The sequence below is a fragment of the Poecile atricapillus genome, chromosome Z, assembly GCF_030490865.1.
Source record: "Poecile atricapillus isolate bPoeAtr1 chromosome Z, bPoeAtr1.hap1, whole genome shotgun sequence".
Classification (NCBI taxonomy): domain Eukaryota; kingdom Metazoa; phylum Chordata; class Aves; order Passeriformes; family Paridae; genus Poecile; species Poecile atricapillus.
The window spans coordinates 137,708,259-137,727,195 of record NC_081289.1 but is presented as its reverse complement, the minus strand read 5'-3'; the positions used below and the strand labels follow the sequence as shown (position 1 = coordinate 137,727,195).

The 18,937-nt window shown below is 49.3% G+C and overlaps 1 protein-coding gene across 3 annotated transcripts in view; it reads left to right on the top strand.

Annotated features, from left to right (window-relative positions):
- GALT (galactose-1-phosphate uridylyltransferase) overlaps window positions 1-18,218 on the top strand; it is a 37,448-nt gene extending 19,230 nt beyond the window's left edge. The window contains exons 12-13 of one of the 3 annotated variants that reach the window (XR_009276032.1): window positions 15,779-16,166; window positions 16,269-18,217. The gene's annotated coding sequence lies outside the window, so the exon portion shown is untranslated. Of the gene's footprint in view, window positions 1-1,724; window positions 2,487-15,778 lie in introns of those variants that run through there. The other 2 variants (XM_058825798.1, XM_058825799.1) reach the window with 2 other exon arrangements.
- The last annotated feature ends 719 nt before the right edge of the window (window positions 18,219-18,937 follow it).

Here is an 18,937-nt window from a genome sequence, read left to right as displayed (position 1 = left end):
TTTTATCCTTTAATTTTTTTTTTCCCTTTTAATTTATTGAAATGCTCTGGATCTCAATTCACTTTCTTTGCTCTTTACTTCTTATTGCTTTGGCTGAAACTTTAAATCCCCAGTATGACTGGGATAAGGGCAAGAATAAAAATATCCCATGGAAAAACAAACCAGCCCAAGGACATAAAAACAAGCTGCAGCATTTCTGATGTTCAGTTTTGGTAGCAGAGGATGGCTGTCTCTTGGGAGCAGGACAGGGACAAGGGGGTGGAGGGCTGTTTCCAGTCCCTGCACAGCAAGGTGGTCAAAGTGAATTGGTGGGCTGCACTCTTACTCCGAAGGATCAGAGTCTCTGCTAAAATCATCTGCCTGACTTGAAGGGCAGGATAAAGGAGAAATCTCCCTGCCAAGGGGTGAGGCTAGAGGCTTTTCCTGAAGCTAAGAAAGTGCCAAGAAGGAAGCTTTGCCTTGTGAAATGTCCTCTGAGGGCTAAAGGGACATTAAAAAGTAGTTGCCAAACCACCTCCTGGCCTGATCCTGTTTTTTCAGAAAAAAAAATCCTTTTTCACAGGGGGAAACTGAGGCCCAGGGAAATAGTGTGATATCAGTAGGTGGGGAAGGCTTGGAGCAGCACCCCACATTTCTGGGCATCAGCTGTTTTCCCTCTGTGCAGACAGCTTGTGTAGTCAATGTGTCACGTTACTCTCCTTTCATCAGTCTGAAATTACCATTTGTAAAAGGGGGAAAGAAATCCAAATCTTCAAGAAACCACTCAGGCTGTTATCTGAGGCTTGTTTCTTTTTTTGTTGGTTTGGGAGTTTTTTTGGTTGGCTTTTTTTTTTTTCCCCTGTTTTTTTTTTTTAAAATCAAAGGAACAGATGTTTCTTTTTGATATTAAGTGGGCTGCAGGGCTGGATCCTGCTCTTGCTTCCAGCACTGTGTATCTGGAGTGAAGCAGCAGTCCCTCCAGTGGGGAGAGGTACTTTTTTGCAGTGCCTGACCCCTGGAAATTTTGGGAAAGGAGCTTTCCCCTCTTTGTGGCACCTTGCTATTGATGACATTAAGAACAGATGCATTTATAGCCTGCCTGCTTTGGAGTGGCTCTGGGAATATTTCTCCTTCCTGAGTGCTGTTTTGTCTCCCTCAGAACAGGGCAGGTTTAGTTTTTCTGCAGCCTCCCCATGTGCCTTTGGCTCAGCTTCTCTTTCAGTGGTGCTTTTCTAGCACTGTCCATGGCTGCCCCTCAGAGAGACCCAGGGTGGATCACCGCAGCTCATCTCAAGAATTTCCTGGAGAAAACCATTTCCCATTGGAATCCCAGAGCCCTGCTCAACCTTAACATTTCTGTCCGTGTTGGCAGGTGCAGACCAGTCTCCTGCAGGACCTTGTGTGCAGGGACTGGTTTATAAGATGTTTTTCTGCAGCAATTGGGCTGTTATCACCTGTCTTGACCCTTCTTGCATTTCTACTCCAAAAGATGTGGTGAGTAACTATTTTCCCTGCCAATGACCTTGAAGCACAGAGCCGCAGGCTTGTGTTCAGATGAAACCTCCTGCACACTCTGTGTGGATGTCATGGCCTGATGTCAGGGTCTGATTCTGCCAGCTGCATCTCTGGTCTGTGTCACAGTTGGAATTAGCTCCTTGTAAAAAGAGATGAGAAAGCTGGAGCTCAAGTGATGTGCAAGGTGGGATCCTCAGGTCTGAAATTTGTCATTGATTTCCCCAAAACAGGTGATTCTCTACAGACCATAGTGGCATCTCCTCACAGCATATTCAAGCTGATGCTCAGGAAGGAGCTCAGCAATGTACAGTGATGAACCTCATCATCATCATCCTCATCACCAGATTGGCAATGGGGCACAGCACACAAGGAGCTGCAGCACATGGACAGATGCCTGGTGGAGGGAACAGTTTCTCAGCCCTGCCTCTCTCCTCAGGGCTCCCTGCCCTGAAAAGAGAGTGGGGTCCACCCATGAAATGCCTTGTCCTGGGCCCAAGCGAATAAACTTCATGATCATCCTGCTACTTTGAGAAGCAGCATCTCAGGGGTGTCTGCTGCATTTCTACCAATTTTAACACCTAATCTTGAAAGAGAGGAACCCTAATTTGAGAGACACGTGCTGGCCTGGAAAGTGCATGAGCACTATTCCTGGCCACACTGCAAAGGATGGTCTCCACGCCTCCAGCACCACAGATATCCTGACAAAGCTGCTCTCTGAGGACTGGCCACATTTCAGAAAAGGTCATGGACTCCCTGATCAATAGCTGAAGACTCTCACTGCTCCACATTAGGGCTGAGGTATGGGGGACTGTGGCTGGTTAGGTACAGAAAAGAGCTCTGGACTGCATCAGAGGCATCTAAGATGTCAGATTGTCTTTAATCATGAAAATACAAAAGCAAGAATCTAGTCTAACTGCTTGGCTGTGCTGAAATAATAGCTCATTTAGAAGGTGGAATTTAAGCCTAAAAGCTAACATTTTTGGTGTGTATTTATAACAGGCAGGCACAGAGAACCTATCTACACTGCATTTAATTTCTTTCACAAGCTCCTTTGATCCAGGCATTACTGTCCGGGCAAAACTGGCACAAGCTCCTTTGCAGGCATGACCAACCATGCTGCTGTGAGCTGCCCAGCACTGGAACTGAGAGTGGATTCATTTTAATTGAGTGTTTGGGCTAGCTACACCAGCCAGAAATCTTGCTTCAGCTTGTCACCATGAGCTCATTACCTCCAAAACCTAAAGCCTTGCCTACCTCACAGGGATGGAAAAATGGGGCACTTGCCAGGTGCCTGCAGCAGGTCTCAGCTACAGCGTGTTGGGGAGGACGATGCTGGGATGGGGTGTGGGGGACACCGAGTTTGACTGGGATGGAGCCAGGAGGTGTTTGTGCAGCCTCTTGAATGCCCATAGGACATGTGGAGTAAAATCCCTGGAGAGAAGGGCATGGATTCTGGGTATTCAGCACGTTGTCACTCTATTTGCCCCAGGGCAACCAGGAGGACCACAAGCTCTGGGAAAATCGGGAATCCCTTCCCTTTGAAGGCAGGCAGATGATTGCTAACTGGTAACTGGTGTAACTGGTCCTGCTCCAAACTCCTCCTGCACTGGCCTCCAGAGTGCAGTTATTTTTGCAAAGAAGGAGAGGCACTGCTAAAGGATGGCCCATTTTGAACACATCAGAGCCAAGCTGGACCACAGATCTGTCTGGGAGGGAAGACAAACCCACTGCCTGGGCTCCTCCACTAGCACATGCCTAGCACATGCCCAGTAAAGCCCGCTCCCTCTCCCAAATAATATTTCAGCCTACCACAAGCTCTGGGATTGCTGGAGTTCAAGTTGCAAGTGCTGACCATTCCTTGTACCAATAGACAGTGAAGAATATATGTACTCCCTCAGCACCTCCTCCATGCCTTTAAGGACTATTATTTTCCCTGGCTGTACACAATCTCTTTTCCAGGCAACAGTGTCCCACTTAACTGATTCCTCCTGGTACTGAAGCTTTCCCAGACCTTGGGTTGTCTCTGGTTTGGGATCTGGGAGAGCAGGAGCATACACACTGTCCATGTATACAGATTTACGTTGTTACATTTATGGTGATGTTGGTATTTTGCTGTTATGTCCTGACAACTGGTACCACTCTCTGGAGCAGCAGCACCTAGCTCATGAGCTTGGCAGTGCCCCAAACAGTTTATTTCCATTGTGTAAATAAACCTTGTATCTCATTTGTCATCTCATTGATAAGCAGTTTTGGCAGGTCTTTTGGCAGCTTTTAGAAATCAGGTTACCCTAACACGTGGTGCTGGCAGAAGATGTCACCTCAGTGTCTACACCCTTCCCTAATTCATTCAGCTGCAGACTGAGCAGTGCAGGTGCTTGTGCTCCCTGCCTGAGGGGCTGTGCCCCTCTGCTGAGAAACTGGTCATGCATCCCAGCCTGTTTGTCCATTTCTAACTGGGAAAACAGCCCTGCTCTTCTGCCACCACCTCAGCTCCCTTAGGGGTTGTTTTGCTGCTTGTCTTCAGGTTTGTTTTGAGATCAGCCATAGAAAAGCTTGTGGGATGGGAACCCTTCCAAACCTGCTTGCAGTGTTTGAATAGCAATGGTCCTCTGCTTTGTTCTGTCGTGGGCTTGTCCTCGACAGGTCATTCCCTGCATCTGGGAGGAGGAATAACCCCTTGCACCAGCACAGAATGGGAGCTGACCAGCTGGAAAGCAGAAGGAAAAGGACCTGGGGATCCTAGTGGACAACAAACTGTCCATGAGCCAGTGGTGCCCTTGTGGCCAGGAGGGCCAATGGTGTCCTGGGGTGCATTAGGAAGAGAATTGCAGCAGGTTAGGGAGGTGATCCTGCCCATCTGCTCATCCCAGAGGTGTATCTGGAGTGCTGTGTCCAGATCTGGGCTCAGTACAGGAGAGATGTGCTGCTCCTGGTGTGGTTCCAGCAGAGGGCTATGAAGATGATTAAGGGATGGGAGCATCTCTCTTATGCAGTAAGGCTGAGGGAGCTGGCCCTGTTCAGCTGGAGAAGAGATGACTGAGAGGGGTCCTCATCAATGTTTGTCAGTGCCTGAATGGTGTGAGAGGATGGACCAGGCTCTGCTTGGTGGTTTTGTACAATAGGGCATGAGGCAATGGGCAGAAATCTGAATATGAGGAAGAATTTCTTTACTGGGCAAGTGACCACACGCTGGAACAGATTTCCCAGAGAGGCTGCGGAGTTTCCCTCACTGGTGGTACTTACGAACTGCCTGGATGCAATTCTGTGTCACAGGATCTAGGATGGTCAGGGTGGTGGGACCAGGTGACCCTCTTCAGTACCTTCCAACATTCTGGAATTCTGTGATTCTGTGACCTCATGGTCCTGCAAACTCTGTTGCTCCTGAAACAGGGACCCTTGAAGGAGGGACCATTCATTTTTATGGTAATGGAAAATTGATCTTCATACTCTTTTCCAGCTGTCTTATTGTGTATTTACATTTAACCTGCCAGAGGCTGTGCTCTGTTAAAATTCCTTAGTTGAACAAGCCTTCAATATGTGAAATCTGCCCCCTTTTCTTCCTTGCTCTGTAGTTGTACTCAGTTGGCCTTTCAAAGGTCTTTTTTGTGAGGAGGAATGTGCCCATGCTGAGCCTCCAAAAGGCTATTTTTATCCAGTCCCTATGTTTCCTGCATAGGGAAAAAGGATTCATCTCTTTGGCTCTTTTTCTGGTTTTGATTCTTTTTAATGAGTGTCTTCAAGGCAATGTCATTCCCTTTTCTCAAGGAAACATGGGCAAGGGGGATTTTGCCATATGTATGTGATGGGTTCCTAATGTGTGCGTTGTGGGCACTGTTTGCTTGGAGGACAGAACAAAGTTTCATGGCTTTTTGGTGAGCTCAGGCACCAGCTCTTTGTGCAAAATCCTCTCTAGCAGCAAAAATACCATGTCAGCATCACACAGGGAAATGGTCAAGAAACACTGATTTGGGTTCAGAGACCTCCTGAAGCCACAGTAAGAAGGGAGCCTGGAGCTGTTCTAGAAATTGTCAGCAGTGTTGTTTTCATTAATTTATTCATGGAAAGGGTTGTCAAGCATTGGAACAGACTGCCCAGGGAAGTGGTGAAGTCACCATCCTTGGAGGTGTCTGAGAAACCAATGGACATGGCCTTCGTGCTGTGCTCTAGTTGACAAGGTGGTGATTGGTCAAAGATTGCACTCAGTGTCTTGGAGGTCATTCCTGACCTAAAAGATTCTGTGATTCCTCACTGCCTCCCATCCATCTTCCCTCAGGAGAGGTCTGTTTTTCTCTCTGGACCCATGGCAGTGAGGTTTGGCTGGTCCTGCTCTGCCGCAGGGTGCAGCAGACACCCCTGTCAGCCTAGAAATGGCTGCTCTGTCAGAAGAGGAATGTTGTATCCAGCTGGACCCATGAGGTCTCTGTGGTCTTTTGGAGGGAAATGGCACCTCAGATGGCAAAAATTTCTGGGTACCTGTGGAGAAAATGTGCATTGGACCTTCCTTTTATTTTCTTCTTATCAGTCTTCGCAGCAGCCAAATGTCTTCTCCAGCATCTTTGCAGCTTGCAATATTTGAGGCTGTTTTCCTGCCCTGGGCAGTCCCCCATGGCCATGCTGTGCCAGGAATTTTTCCCCAGTGCTGCTTGTGCTCTTGTGCACTTGCAGCAGACCCAGAGCAGAGAAGTAAGAAGTTCTTACGGCAAGCTGCACTGTGACTGCACCATGACAGGATTTACCAGATTTCTCTGAGAGACAGCATTGGTTTGCCCTACAGCAATGTTCCCTGCATGCTGTTGGCCTTCATGGTTCCTTTGGAAACCAGAGTGACTGCAGTGAGCAGGTGAGGATGGAGTCTCCCGTGGACTGCTGTGGCTCCCTTGGGGTCTGCATGGTGAGGTTTATGTCCCACTGTGCCCCAGCTGGATACCCAGATCAGGCAAGAGGAGAAAGGCCACCAGGAAGAGCTCTGCGCCCAGCAGCTCAGTGGCTGCCTTCATCCCATCACAAAGGCAAGCTGAGGCTGAGCTGGGGAGCCTTCTGCACTGGGATCAGCCAGATGAGCAGACTTTTTTTTTTAATTAGACATCTGGAAAAATCTGGCAGGAAGTCCACTTAATTATTCTTGGTGCTCAAGGATGCTCTCAGGAGTCCTTTCCTTTCTGCCTTCTCTCAGACCTTCTTCCTTCCAGTGGGTCAACATTTGCACACCCTGGAGAGACCCTCACTCTTGGCCCAGGTGGGGAAACTACTCTTCCAAACTTTAAAGGCCCAGGAGTGTCTGTCAGTCATCAGACACAATGTGGGCACCACAAGGTGGTGAGGAGGGCAAGAAGGGGCAGAAAAATCAGGCTGTGGAACATCGCCCTTCTTGAAGACCTGTGCTGCATTGCCTGAAGCTGCATTTTGGAGTGTCCTGAAGGCCAGTTTCACATCTCTGGCTAACAGCAGTGTTTGCAGTGCTTTGTCCCTGGTGTTTGGCACAGCATGTGAAAGATCTTTATGGTTTGCCTTCCATCACCTCCCCGACTCAGAACAGAGTTGAGATGCTCTGTTTGAGAAATCTCAACACTGATTTGCAGCCCTGTGCCCCAGGCTGCTGTGAGCATGGTGAGGCACTGGCATAGGTTGCCCACAGAAGTTGTGGATGCCCTGTCCCTGGCAGTGTTCAAGGCCAGGTTGGAGGGGCCCCTGAGCAATCTGGGATAGTGAAAGGTGTCCCTGCCCAGGGCAGGGTGGTTGGAACGAGATGGTCTTTAAGATCCTTCTAGTTCAGACCATTCTGTGAGTTTGTAGTTAGCAGCTGTGCACAGGGCAGGGTGTTCAGATGCCTTGTCCTTCCCTGTAAACACAGTAACCTGCAATCCACTGGGCAAAGAGGTCCTTGCTACCTGCACTGCCTGCTTGTAGCCTGGAACCCCTTAGCTCTGCCACCAGCCCCCAGAGCCTGGCTCTGCATCAGACTCCTCTATTGTCCAAAGGGATGCTGACAGCATCTCCTCATCCCCTGATGGAACTAAATAGCTGCAAACTCCTCTCTGAACGTCTAGTTCCATTAGCAGAATGGGGAAGGCCAGCTCCTCCATGCTGCAACTGGAGCTCCAAGGGTGGGTACAGAAGTATGAAAAGCACTGGAGAAACACAGCTGCTGCCTTGATCCTTCCTAAAGCTTAAATGGTACTGGTGGGCTACAGGAAACAGTTTGCAATTAGTACATGGGAGGCACAATGAGATAATTAGCCACCAGTTAATAGGGTGAATGTGACAACCATTCCCTGCTTGCTGATGTTTGGCTAATTTGACATCAGTGGCTTTGTTAAGTGATTATGAATTGCACGGGAGGTGCAACAAGCTGGATCTTGCTAACAAGGGCGCAATGAGGTGTAACTTGTGCAGGGGACATTGGCTGCTCCCGGGGAGACTGCTCCTGTCCTACATGGTTGTAGTGTCTCCTGGATTCTCCTGCTCCCCAGCTGCTGTGAGGGCCCTGCCAGAGCTGCCTGCTGGCCTTGTGGGGAGGGAAGGCACAGAGCCCACCTTGCGATGGCCCCTGTACCTTGGTGTCCTCTTGGGCTGCCATGCCCAGCTTGACAAGACCACGCTACCACCCTCTGGTCTGTCTGACCAGCAGCAGGGCTGGCTGTTAGGGGACATGGATCTCAGCATGGAAGGGATTAGGAGGCCTGGCAGAAGCCACCTGCAAGGAGGTGGCTTTTGCAGACAAAATAATCAGCATAATGAGGAGTAAGAAAGTACTCCAGTGGATGACATTAAGGAGAAGGGGCAGATAGCACCAAGATGGGCACAAAGGAGGAAAGAGACGAACTAAAACTTTTGTGATGGCCAAAGGGAAACCTGCAGGATGGCACTTGCCAGACAGGGAAGTTTGAGCTCCCTTGTGGTCCTGAGGGACTCTGACATGTCACTTCTGTCCTAGGCAGAGGGAGTGGCATGGAGACAATCAAGAACACCCTTGAAAACCTGGGATCTTGTGGGGCTGTGCCTGAGGGTTATAGCCTCTGCATCAGGAGACATGAAGTCTTGGTCTGGACAGGTGTCCATCTGCACAGTGCTTGTCTTGCTACCCCCACACCTGTGCACAGCGAGCAGCTGAGGGTGGGAGGGAAGCAGGAATGCCCAGCTGGTTCCTACCCAGGCTTTGAGACAGGCAGGCGCAGATGTGCCTGTGGAGGCAGTCCTGTGGCTGGGTCAGCACTGTGCTCCGGACTGAGCCAATTGTCCTGCTGGGAGATGGGGATAATTAGCTTGAGCCCAGCGTGTTGCTGATGGTACTTTTGAAAAATGCTGCCTTAGATATTTCAAGGGCGTGCAGCTAAGCAACCTGTTAAATGCTCTTACAAATCTAACAAGATAACCAGCCCCCTGAGAAGCTGAACAAACACTTGCATTTCCACTCAGAGGAGGTGAGCAACCTTTGCAAACGTCAAGCCGTTCTCCAGGAGGCTTGGGGGCAGTGCAAGAAGAATCCTCAGGGGCCACAAAATGGGAATAGAAACCCTTGTAAAGTGGCTTGTCTTCAGCAATTTGTCTCTTTGCTCTCTGACTTGAATGAGAAACTGCAGAGACAGCATGAAAATGAAATATAACCAGGAGGAATACTCCATTTCAGCTCTCCTGCATCTCTTACTGCTCCCTCCGGTCCCTGCCACTCATCTGCTGAGGTCCAAGGCAAAGTGTTACTGAGCTGCTGGATCTGATTGAATTTTTTTCACATCCCTGAAGAGTCACAGTGAGTGGAGCACTGTTTTGAACAGGAGAGGACATGGTTAGCCAGTTGGCAGGACCAGTCCTCGTGAGACCCAAGCAATGTCTGGCCCAGACTGCTGAGTGAACGGGTGGCAAGGCCAGCTCTCTGTTGCCATGTGGAGACTGCAGCAGATATTTGAAGCAATAGAGGCTGAAAGTAAACCTGCCTTGGTAACACACTCAGATAATAGTCATATCCTGACATGTAACTGTGGAGAGGAGCTCTCTGCTGCCCCATTGCTGTCATTCCTCCTAATGGGATTTGATGGGCTCCAGGTACCCTTAGGACTGTGTTTCTGTCCCTGGATTGAATGTCTATCTAGGGATACCCTGGGATTTGACTTGGCTCTGAGCTGCTCATCTGCTGGTAAGCCCTGGAGGGCTGCCCACATTTTGGAGAGGAAGAGAGAAGCAATTCATGGCTTCAAAGAGGGCTCTGAGCCATTTAACTCCCAAAGCATCTCCAAGAGTAAGCATGGACCCAGAGACATCTGAATCATCCTTCCTCTGCAGGCTACATTGTGGGGATGTGGTAGAGAGCCCCTGCTACCACACAGCGGTGAAATGAGGAAGGCAAAATTCCAGAGCCTTTGGGAACACTCCTCTCCTGAAAGCCCAAGGCTGTAGGTGGCCACCATGGTGGCCTCATGGGGAATCTCATGTGGAAACGCAAGGCTTTGCTGGGGTTGAGGAGGTGAGGATGAAGACGCTGTTGCTCTGCACTGTCCCTTGCTATGGAAGGATTGACAGAAGAATCGTCCTACTTTTCAGGGTGTCCTCTGCCACCTCTTCAAAGCTGTTCAGCCAGACCTGGGGCTACATGGTGTAGCTGAGGAAGTGAGAATGCAACCTGTTCCCTGGCTGAGCTGCAGGCTGGAAGCACGAGGACTCCTGGACCTTTGGGATGGGGGAGGAAGTGTTGTGAGGTCTTGCAGCTATTTGCACAGAACAAGTCCATAGTTTTCAGGATCTCTGTGATGTTCAGAAGATGTCTGAGCTGTGGTCTTCAGTCTTGTCCCTCTCTGGGGGTCCCCAGCTGTAGCTTTGGATTGGAGGGTGCTGTCTGTCTGTGCACAGCTGGAACTCCCAAATGGGTGTGCATCTGCTCCCAAGCCAGCACTGCTCAAGCCTGGAGAGGAGATGGCTCCTGCTGGCTTCAGTGACATCAGGCTGAGCTGCAAGCAGAGCTGGCTGGGGACAACATGTATTTCTTGTCCAGCTGGCCCCACCAAAGGCAGGAGCAGAGACCTGGCTGTGGTACCTGTTTCCACCTCTCTGCAGGGTGCAGGTGAAAGCAAACCCTGCCCAGCAAGGACAATAGATGAATTGAGATAAGATGAGGTGAGATGGGCAAGGAGGCTGGTGGTGGGGCTGGGCTGAACACACAGGATCTGGACCATGGTGAAACCCCTCAAAGGGCAGTAGAGTCTCATAGATTGTCCTCCCCATTCCTTTGGAGTGGAGAGAGACCTCGGCTCCAGATTTCTGTGGTTTCTTTGCTCATTATAGGAAAAACGAAGGGTGAAGACAGGTCCATGAATCATTACTGTTTGGTTTGGCTGCATTGCTGCTCTGTGTTTAGGAATGGCTGATTCTTTTTCTTCTTGTGAGTTGTTCTCTCTTCCCCCACTCCTTCGGGTTTTGGGGTTGTTTTCTGGTTTTTGTCCCTTCAATTGTCCTGAATTATTGCAAGATGGTGAAATAGAAGATCTCTTTAATTTCCTTGCATTGGCTTCTCTTGCAGCAGATGTCAAATAAAAAAGTCCAGGTTTTGAATACCTCATCCCAAAAGGGGATCTTTCACCCATTCCATGATGAGACATTGCAGGAAGCCACTGGCGTGGCCTTCAGGCTCATGAGAGAACTTTCCAGGGAAAAAAACAACAACAACCCTAAAGTAAAGAGGAACAGGATTCCTCTATCCATTTCTTAATTATGTATTTTTTTCAGGTTCTTGCTGGAACATCTGTTCTGAATTTGTGCACAACATTAGTATCTCTAGATTTGTTCATTCCTTTGCTGCTGGGACACTGGGGTTGTATGGTGAGAGGGTGCACACACCACCACACCCTTGCACCTCAGCAGGGTGGGCATGACAGAGGACACAGCAGTGGAATGAATGCTTCCATCTCATGCTCCACAGGAGAACTGGGGCTGCTCCCTTCCTCTCCCACTGCTATTCATCAGGGGTGGCTGTGCTTTTAGCATGCACAAGCTCAGAGTCCAGTTTTTATCTTGTAGCAGGTATATGTGCCTCTGTGCCTGGAGAAGGTATTCTCAGACCCACCTCTCTTCTGCTGTTCCAGGCTGAGGCTGGGAGGGGAGGCAGCACTGCTGTGTTTGCAGTGATGAGGGTCCTGGAAAGACAGGGTGCAATTTTCTCATTTGAATCTGTGCTGGGTTATAATTTTTCCTAATTCGTCACCTGTCATGACACAGGAGTGAGGAATGAGAGCTCCCTCTTACATATCACTGCTTGATTACATGGTGTCAGAAGAGGCTTTCACAAATTATTCCACATAGGTGGAACAGTCTGGAAGGGGACTTGGTAGGGAGCTATACACAGGCACTGCAGTCTTTGCAGCTCATCTGGCAGCTGGTTATGTGGAGGAGGCCATGGGGTGGACATCCTGGTCTTTCAGGTAGATGGACACCCTCAGGAGTCAAAAATCAGCTTTAGGTTGAACTGGAAGGAAAAAAGCAAGTCTCCCCCAGAAATCTGAGTGTGGCTGACATCCTGATGGCATTGTCCCTTGGCAGGGCCTGCTTCTGCCCTGTCCTCCCAGGCTGGGAAGGGATGGTTGTGGAGCATCCTAATGGAGATCAGGCTGGGGTGCTGTTAACCACCCACAACTCGGCAGTGGGATTTTCCTGGGGATTGCGGCAGGAGGGCTAATCAGGGAGCAAACTGCCAGTGGTATAATCAAATCAGGGAGAGGCTGCTGTGAGAATTGGAGGTGACATTGCAAAGTGTGTGTGTGGGGGGGCTGTTTGCAAAACAATGCATGTGATCACTGAAGGAAGGCAAGCAAAGAGTAATTGTGAGTCTGGCTAACAGAGCCTGGCTCAAACATGTGTTGTGGACAGGGATTGAGACATTTCTTCCAACTAGTTTTCATGGGATCTTTAGAGAAAGCGGGTTTGTGTTCCTTTGTGTCCTACAGAGACAGTGAGGAGGCACAGATTTGTTGAATGACCACATGGGCAGTGGCTGTAGGAAGCAGTGGGACAACATCATAAACTGAGAAAGGATGGCAAGGTACTACCCTCCTGCAAAACAGAATTCCACCCCACTGTATACTTCATCACCTTCTTGTGACTGCATGGTGAGCCAAGAAGTGGCACTGATCTGGCTAAAAAATGTATTTTGGGTGGTGTGGGGCATGCCAGGTTCATTTCAGGTGGGTCAGCTGCATGAATGGGCTCACTGTGCCATTGTATGACTAGTGGAGTTCAAGCAGAGGGGAATGAAGGGTGCAGGAAAGGGCTGTGTGGGAATAGCTTCAAAACTTTGGTGCACAACAAAGCCAAAGCTGAAACCTTCTGCTGCCCTTAATCAGGCCAGGAGCTCCCTCAGAGTCTCTGAGACAGCTGGTACCAGCAGCAGCACAAATATTCGAGAGCCTGAACTGCTCAACCTTTGCTATTTCACTGTCCCCTGCTCAAGCATCCGTGCTCATGTGGGCTTGAATTCCCCCCTCCACATCCCGTGCTTGGGCTCTCCTGACTGAGCTTGAAACAGAGGCTGGCTGTGGGACTGTGGTGTGGGCTGCTTGTGAGGGCCTGCAGTGAGCTGAGGCATTCTCAGAAAAGATCTCTGGCCCATGGGCTGGCCTTGTTCACCACAGACTATGACTAGGGCAGCTGCAGGACAGATCCTGACACTGGGAGTCCTAGGAGAAAGAGCTGGTCCGGATGGTGGTGAGTGACAGCCTCCACTGTCTATCCAGTGGCTTGTACCCTAGCCCCAAAGAGTGTGTGACCCTTTTCTTTTTGCCCTGTGAAGTTTGTGTGTTGCTGTAGCTGTTTGCCTTCACTGACTCTGGCCTAGAGACCTGGTCTCATGAAATCGTAGAATGGTTTTGGTTTTAATGGTACCTTGAAGATCATCTTGTTCCAACTACCCCTGACATGGGCAGGAACACTTTCCACTAGACCAGGTTGCTCAGACCCCCATCCAGCCTGGCCTTGAACACTTCCAGGGCATCCACAACTTTTCTGGGCAAGTTTTCTGTGCCTCCCCAACCTCATGGTAAGGATTTTTTTTTCCTAATATCGATTCTAAATCTATTCCCAACATCTCCTTGCACCATAACAGCTCCAGCTGAAGTGCTGCTGGCCAGCTCAGGGGCTCAGCAGTACATGTCATGCCTTGTCAGGGGAATTGCAGGGCTGTGCTTGAGCTGCTTGAAGATGCTAAGGAGATGCTTGAGCTGGTCTTCAAGCTGGCAGAAAGAGATATTTAATGATCCCTGATCCATGCTGGCCATGAAGACCGCCTTCCACATTCTCAAGGACCAGGCAGAATCTGACAATGGATATAGTGGGAGACCATGCACAGATCAGGAATAAATCAGCAATGGGCAGTGCCTTACTCAGCTCCCTCTAGCCCAACTCTCCTGCAGCACAAATGTTTTCCCTGTTTGCATCCCTGGATCCACTGTTTAATCTAGTTTCAAATGCCCTAGGCTTTCCTTGGGAAAAGCTTCTCCACAGCCTCATAAATCTTCCTGTCAGGAAGTTTTTTTCTTGCTACAGACCTGAGAATTTCCCTTTCTTAATTTCATGCTGCTTATTCTCCCTTTCCCACGCCGAGCCCTCCCCTGGATAAGCACTGAAGCAGGACAGCAGCAGCAGTCTCAACAGCATATCTTTCAGTCTGCTCTTTTAAGGGTTCTCACTTTGGACTTGTTCCTTTCCTCCTGTCTCATCCCACCTGCTCCCAGGTTATGTTGTGAGAGCCTTGGGTAGTACTGGGAGAAGCACAGGATAAACCTTGTGGGGAGGCAGATGAGTTGGAGAGGCTCTCTGGAGCTTCTGGTCCCATGATCAGCTCCCCTTAGCTTGCCTGGCCTCTTTCTAAAATCCCCCTCACTTCTCACCTCTGACAGTCAGGAATGACCAGTTGCTCTTTTTTTCTGCTGTCTAGCTTAAACTCTCTTTACTGCAGCTTCAGTCCCTCCCTGTATTGATTGCTTTGCCCAGCACGGCTGTGGAGTAGAGCTTGTTGTTGTGACTTTTGTTCAGCTTTCCCTCCACTGGAAGCCTGCTCATTTCCTACTTACACCACTGCTTAAGGTGACAAGAAGCACTGGTTCTGAAAGTCATTTGGGCTCTCTTGGGAAAGAGTTTCAGGCTGCTGCCTTTGCTGCCCACGTACTGAAAACAGATGAGCCCAGAGAAGCACCTTGCAGGTTAATCTTGAGCCTCTAAATGTGGTCAGGTTGAGTTGCAGATGTTGATGCCAGAGTGTATTTATTCATTTCACAGTTTTGCTTATTTATCAGATCCTGTGATCATTAAATTGTGCATTACCATTTGGCATGTGGCAGGTTTTAATTCCTATGGCTGGTTTATGCCCTCTGCAGGTATTAGCCTAAATGCATTTCCTGACAAGTGATGGATGCTCCGAAAAGCTGTGGCAACATATTTATTGATCAGAGCTCTCCATAACCCCAGCTCACTAATGCAAGCTCTCGCAGTGCTAGGAACTATTGTCTCCTCAGACTGTTTCATTAACTCAGATGTGAGGGTTTGGTCTTTCCTTTCACGCAGGATGGAGTAAATCTTGCGTGGTGTCAACTCTGACAACAGCTCCGGCTCACTAAGTAGGGTAGACTTGGCCTGTGCTCAGCAAGGGGACCTCTGAGGGATATTTAGGGATAGAGAAGCCCTTCAATGACTTTCCAGAGAATGTAGAGGCAAACGTGAACCTCCCAGGGGTATTTGGGGCTGGAAGGCACCTCTGCAATTGCCTGTCTTGCAGATAAGTCTGACCTACCTGTGCGCTGGGTTGTGAAGCAGAGGTGGGAGCACAGCAGATGGGTGCTGCTGCAGGCTCTCCCTAGCACAGATGGGGTTGGTTAGGGAAGTGCCACCTCGAGGTTCCCTGCAGGGTCTGTAGTGCAGAGCTGCCTAGGTGCTCCAGGGAATGGGATGCTACCAGCAGCGCTCTGCTTGGAAAAAAAATAGTAGGAAAAGTTCTGCTTAGAAAGGTCTGTCTTGTCAAGGCAAAAGCTTCTGCTAACCCTTGTAGAGGTGGAGGACCAGAGAGGCATCTTGAGTTACCCCCCGTTTCTTAGAGGTGTGTATGGATTCTGACACACTCAGGAACCTAAGGGACTACCACGGGTGAGGAGTAGATAATGGCATGGCCAAGCTGGTTAAAAATTGGTCAGGAAACAAATTCAGCCCAAAGGTGAGTTATGGAGGCTTGAAGGAGTGACGGGCTACTGTGTAGTGGAAGCAGGATTGCCATGTGATCCTTGCATACAACATGAAATCCTTTCCTTCTCTGCAGCTGCAAAGGATTGCTCCTGCCTGCTTTTCCCAAAACCACCCTGAATGAGTCTAATTTCTTCAGAAACAAAAGCCAGAAGCCTTGAGAATTTCCCCATTCTTCTGGGAGAGAGCAGGGTAGACGTCCTGCACCCAGTAGAGCTGGGGCTTCATGAAGTGGAATCACCTTGCAAGATCATGTCCAGAGCTCTGCCTGGTCATCCTCCCTCCTTTCAGAGCAGCAAGGTGGGATGACATCAACTGGGAGCTTACTGGAGCCCTGTTCCTCGCAGGGGAAGTGGGGAGTTCACGCTGGGACAGTGGCTTTGCAGAGCCACACCCAGACATGGGCACTGAGGGATGGAGAAAACAGAATGAAGCTGCCAAACCCCTGGCTGGTGGGGGAAAAGGTGAGAGGTCAGAGAGCTGGTGGGAGGGTAATGTGGGATCCTGTTGGCACCTGTTGGAGTTATGGGAAACTCCAGCTGATCTAAACCTAAACCTGCTGGCAGGCTGTCTGCTGGAGAAGCTGTTCTCTGCTCATGCTGGAGGGGAGTGGCATCCCACATATTGCAAATATTTCTAGAAGACAGCTCCTCACCCCTTCTCCTGCAGTTTGCATGACCTGAACATCTCTGGTAAGAGCAGATGAGGCTGTGAGGAGAGAGAACTCTGGTCTCAGTGTGATACCAGAGCACTCCACATGGACATGATCCCTGTGGCCAGCACTGGCCTCAGCTCTGCCAGTCCTCACCACCTGAACATGTATTATTTGTGTGCTCCATGGACACTGGCTCATCTCCTCTGACCTCTCTTGCACAAAGCCTCTGGTCTGGGGCTGGAAACTGGAAATGGAGCCCCTGGAGATCCTGAGGCTAGAATAAAGACAAGCTGTGTGCTCACACCTCAGTCATGCCAACACTCACAGCTGTCTGGCATGAGCAACTTTGGGTCTGAATTGACCACCAAGGGGGCAAATCCACCAACCACAAACTCAGAGCTGAAACTAGAAGAGTCCTATGCAATCCTCCCAAAATGCCACTGGTGTCAGGGAATGCTCATCCAGGTTCCACCACTTGGAGGGAAATACTGTTTGGTTTGCTTGCATAAGCACCCCCATCTCTCATCAGCTGAGGGTCCTTGGACCTGTTAGCAGATAATCACTAGGTTTGAAAGCTCTCAGTTGTCCTCACAGCTTGATCACAAATGAGAATGAATGGTGTCTTCAAGGGGCTGCAGCAGGGTATGAACTGGAGCCAGGGACCCCTTGTCAAGGGCACCTGGTACAGGTGGCTGCAAAATGGGAAAAGCAGAGTTGACCCTCCTGTCATTGCATGGGCAAAAAGAGTAGAACAAGAATATTTTCACCTGGGGCAACACAGACAAAAGGACTCTTTCCACCTTCAACTTCCCATGCTGGAGACTGTGAAGAGAAAGTTGTTTTATAGAAAGAAACTGGGTCTTACATTAATAGAGAGAGATTATAGCTTTATGTGAGAAGAAGAAAGAAGCTAAACGAGGTGCTGATGCAGTGAGGATCTTTATTGTTAAGCACTCTTAATAATGCATGGAGTTGTACTCATCTTTCAGTAACTTTATTCCACTATTGTAAATCTCATTTTAGTGATCCCATCATTTCAGCCTTAATTCTAGCTGGCATAGTAGAGCCATCTGCCAGCCAGGAGAATTTCTTACCTTCTCCTCCTTGTACCAAACACTGGGAAATGCCCAGCTCCCACATACCTGGGGGACAGCACAGGAACCATCTGGAGCAGACAGACCTCCCAGACACTGCAGTAAGAAGACTCTGGCATCCAGTGGGAAACCAGAAACTGGGCAGGGAGAAGTCCTGGAAGGAATAGAAATACAGCTTAAGGGTAAAACTTGATAATGCTAAATTAGAGTGTGCAGTTAGAAATACCATCTCTTCTACACAGGCTCTCCAAACAGCTGTGAAAGCTCTCTTATCAGAGGAAAAAACCCCAGCCAAATAAATTATATATATTTTGGTTTGTAAATCACTAGAATGGGACAGAAACCAGCAGGTTTTCTCCTGCATCCTGCTAATGCCTGTGTCACTGTGCTGGTCCTGGGAGGCTGGAGACAAACTTTGGGAAGTGCTCTTGGGGGGATCGGGTGGCAGTGCCTGAGCTGAGCTTTAATTAACAGAAAGTGGCCGCCGTTCTGCTCAGCACAGCAATCTCAGACTTCAATTGCTGATTGAGGCAAGAGCCATTTCTCACCAGGTAGAGGAAATAAGGCTTGCATCGGAACATAAAAGATTGTTTTAATTAAACCTGGTATTTCTAAGCCTGTTGCTGGCTGCAGCCGAACGGGGGAGGCAGCTGGAGTCAGTCAGAAAATTCCCAGAAAAAAGACACTTTTTATTTTTTCCACTTTGTAGGCTGGAAATGGAGCATGATAGAAAAATAAAAGGCTTTTGTTTTGTTCAGAGTTGTATTTGCCTCTTGGTCATACAGGCTGGAGGCATCACAGAATTGCCTGTGCAGTATCACAAAGGAGGAAAGGACCTGTTCTGCATCCAGCTCTGGGGGCTGCATTTGGCCCCAGGACTGACTGCAGCCCAGGACAGCCTGATGAGATCAAACCCCAGCCCCAGCCATCACTGTCTCTTTCTCTGCACCATGGTTCTCCTCTCCTTTCCCCAGCTCACTTTTATCTCCAAAATGGCCTTTGTAGGAAGGTTAGTATCCAGATAAATTTCTGCTTCAGGACTGATGTAAAAATCTTGGGGTGCTCTACACTTAAGTCTGAGGGTTTTTTTCCCCCAAACAGCTGTGTATCAAGCCTGTGTCTTTCCTCACCAGCAGCCAGGTTGAATTTTGGGTGGTTTAGTCATGCAACACAAGAGCAAAACCAGGTAGACAACAAGCCCCAAGCTCACCAAACACTCTGAGCAGGGTGTAAAAAGGACCCCAGCCTCACCTCATCTCCCTGCTGCATTTTCCAAACCTGTGAGGATTTTGAAATCCTCAGATGGAGCAGCAAATCCCTCCATCTGTTCCCACTCTTCTCACCCAGCCCAGGAACAGCTTATGCTGGTCACTCAGCATCATCCTACATGCTGCAGCAGCCTGCTCCCTGGGCAGAGGCAGCCATCCAGGCAAAAGCACATTTTTAAGTGCTTGTCACCTTCGGGGTTTTCCTGCTGAAGAAGGTA